This window comes from Mesoplodon bidens (genome assembly GCF_964165515.1).
Source record: "Mesoplodon bidens genome assembly, chromosome: 6".
Taxonomy (NCBI): domain Eukaryota; kingdom Metazoa; phylum Chordata; class Mammalia; order Artiodactyla; family Ziphiidae; genus Mesoplodon; species Mesoplodon bidens.
The window spans coordinates 81386774-81390286 of record NC_138162.1 but is presented as its reverse complement, the minus strand read 5'-3'; the positions used below and the strand labels follow the sequence as shown (position 1 = coordinate 81390286).

At 36.1% G+C, this 3513-nt stretch overlaps 1 pseudogene across 1 annotated transcript; it reads right to left on the bottom strand.

Moving 5' to 3' along the window:
* Positions 1 to 470: 470 nt before the first annotated feature.
* LOC308619047 (non-histone chromosomal protein HMG-14-like) lies at positions 471 to 1157 on the bottom strand (annotated as a pseudogene). The gene has a single exon. The product of its transcript is annotated as a non-histone chromosomal protein HMG-14-like (transcript).
* Between the last annotated feature and the right edge of the window lie 2356 nt (positions 1158 to 3513).

Here is a 3513-nt window from a genome sequence, read left to right as displayed (position 1 = left end):
TCTAATAGTATATACTGGTATCTAATTATGATTTTTTTCTTTCATAATTGAGATTTTATTGGTTGTTTTGAGGGTCAGTACACAGACATTTCAATGTGTACACAATTCTCAACATACGTACCAAAAACCTAAGAAATCATGTAGTTGTGATTCTTTTCTGAACAGTTATTCCAGTGACTTTCCAGCTTAAAATTTAGGGGCAAATTTTCCTTCACAGGATATCAAATACCAATATCTTCAAATATTGATATGCTGTTACATCGTAAGTCCCGCTAATTTCACAATTTAATATCATATACACTACATACTCAAATTGTTAATCGTTCACAGCACATTAACAGTTACTAGAAGAACTGGACTACCAGGACCAAAGATGTTACAGAGTGCACAAAATTCTGCCCAGGAGAGCTGAGATCAAGGGGTGAGTGGTTTGCTTTAGGAAACAATTCTACCAAAAACAATGCGGGAAGAGAAGTAATTTAAAGTGTTTAAGACATTAAATGCACAACTGACTCCAAATTGCCATTTAATATGCTTTGTATTATAGGATATAAAAGCTACCCTCCATCTGTGGAATGTTAAGCTGACACCCAAGACAATCAAAGCCTCCCATATTCAATATCCTACTATTTTCTGGTTGTACCAAAAAATAAACAACCAGCAAATGATTTCACCTCTTAAAAAAAAAGCATTTACACTTAAAAAATGAGATGAGGTGGGATTCCTTCCTTTTAAAAAATGTTTCTAGAGCTACTAAAAAACTGGCATTTACAAAATAGTTGATAAAAATATTCCTCTGGATTGTACAAGAAGGGAAACAGGGACCACTGATAGGACCAGGTGTGTGATATTAATCAGACTTGGCTTCTTTCTCTCCTGCTTCATCAGAAGCTGGGCTCTCCTCATTTTTAGTTTCTTCATTTTCTGCAGGTAAGTCTTCTTTAGTCTCTTGGTTAGCCACTTCAGCCTGTTTATCCCTTTGCTCCCCTTTTCCCGTTTGTTTGCACTTTTTTGTCGGAAGATTTATCCTTTCCTGCCGCCTTTTTTGGCTTCGTTTCCACTTTTGCAGGAGCCGGTTTAGCTGACAACCTCGTCGATCTGCTCTTGGGCTCCTCCTTCGCCGCCCCCTCGGCGGAGCTGCCCTTCCTCTTGGGCATCGTGGCGGCGGGGCGGGCGCGTCCCAGTTGCCTGAGGGCCGCGGCGCACCGAGAGCCTTCGCGAAGCTGGGTTACCTGGCCGCGGCCGCTCCTCCCGCCGCCCGAGCTGCTGGGGCCCGCCTCTAATTACTATTTCGATTTGCATTTTCCTAATGACTAATGATAGTGAGCATCTTTTCATGTGCTTATTTGCCATCTGTATATCTTCTTTGGTGAAGTGTCTGTTCAAATCCCTTGCCTATTTTTGTTTTAACTGGGCTGTTTGTTTTTTTACCATTTAGTTTTGAGAGTTCTTTATATACTTTCTGAATACAAGTCCTTTTTCAGACATATAATTTACAAATATTTTCTCCTAGTCTATGACTTTTCATTTCATTCTTGAGACTATCTTTTGGAGAACAGAGGTTTTTAGTTTTGATTAAGTCCAATTTATCAGGGTTTTTGTTCTTTTACAGATAATGCTTTTGGTGTCTAAGAACTCTCAATTCACACTCACAAAGATTTTCTATGTTTTCTTGTGGAAAGTACACATATTTTATGTTTTATATTTAGCTCTGTGATGCATTTCTGTTAATTTTTGTATGAAGTGTGAAGTATGGGTTCAGGTGAATTTTTTTGCATGGACATGTAATAGTTTCAGCACCATTTGTTGAAAAACACTGTACTTTCTTGACCTTTGTCAAAAATCTATTGACATTATAAATATTTTCTTTTAAAACTTTAAGATTCCTTTTATGAATAATTATATTATCTGTCTTAGCAAATGTTCCACGTGCACGTGAAAGAAATCCAGGTCTATATCCTTGCTGATTTTCTATTTGTTCTAGGATTACCAGGAGGCTATACATCTTGGTGTTACTGTTTTAGTAGTTGCTGCCATGATTATAACATACAAACCTTTCTTGATCTACTTAGAGCTAATATTTTGCCACCTCAAATAAAATGTAAAAGCCTTCCAACCATATGGAACCCTTCACTCTTCCTCCTTTGTATTACAGTCATCATCTGTACTATGTTGAAAACTCTACCGGACAATGTTAAATACTTTTTGCTCAACTGTCACATGTATTTAAAGAACTTAAGGGGGGAAAGCGGGGAAGGGGCTGGTGGTGGGATGAATTGGGAGATTGGGATTGACATATATACACCCATATGTATAAAATAGATAACTAGTAAGAACCTGCTGTATAAAAAATAAAAAAAAATTTTTTAAAGGAACTTAAGAAAAGGAAAATAGTCTATACTATTTACCCAGATATTTGCTATTTCTGTTGTTCTTTCTTTATTCTTGATGTTCTAAGTTTCTCCCAGGTATCATTTCCCTCCAGTCTGAAGAACTCAGAATTTCAGAATTTCTTCTAGAGTAAGTATCCTGGTGACAAGTCTCTTGCTTTTTCTTCACCTGAGAACGTCTCCATTTTGCCTGCATTCCTAAAAGGCATTTCCTTTTGCTGGATGTAGAATTCAGGGTTGACAATTCTTTTCTCTTAGTACTTTAATTATATTGTTCCACAATCTTCTGGCCTTTTATATTTTTCTGATAAGTCCACAGTCAGTCGAATAATTGTTTAATTTTTGCATTCTATTTTTTCTTGAATAATTTTATTAGGAGTTTGTCAGTTTTATTAGTACTTTTAGTTGTTCTTTTAAGAGCTTTTTAAATTGAAGCATAGTTGACTTACAATGTTTCAGGTGTATTCTTTCAGATTCTTTTCCATTACAGGTTATTACAAAATATTAAATATAGTTCCCTGTGCCATAGATCCTTGTTGTTTATCTATTTTACATGTAGGTCCTATTTGATATACTGTACCTATCTGATATATAGTAGTGTGTATCTATTAATCCCAACTTCCTAATTTATCCCTCCTCCCTTTCTCCTTTGGCAACCATAAGTTTGTTTTCTATGTGAGTCTGTTTCTGTTTGCAGATAGGTTCATTTGTGTCATATTTTAGATTCCACATATAAGTGATATCATATATTTGTCTTTGTCTGACTTACTTCACTTAGTATGATAACCTCTAGGTCCATCCATGTTGCTGGAAATGGCATTATTTCATTATATTTTATGGCTGAATAATATTCCATTGTATATATACAGTATACCACATCTTCTTCACCCATTCATCTGTTGATGGACATTTAGATTGCTTCCATGTCTTGGCTATTGTAAATAATGCTGCTATGAACATTAGGAGGCGTGTATCTTTTTGAATTCGAGTTTTCTCCAGACATATGCCCAGGAGTGGGATTGCAGGATCATACAACTAAACTAAAAAACTCCCTTTTTAGTTTTTTAAGGAACCTCCATACTATACTGTTCTCCATAGTGGCTGCACCAATTTACATTCCCAC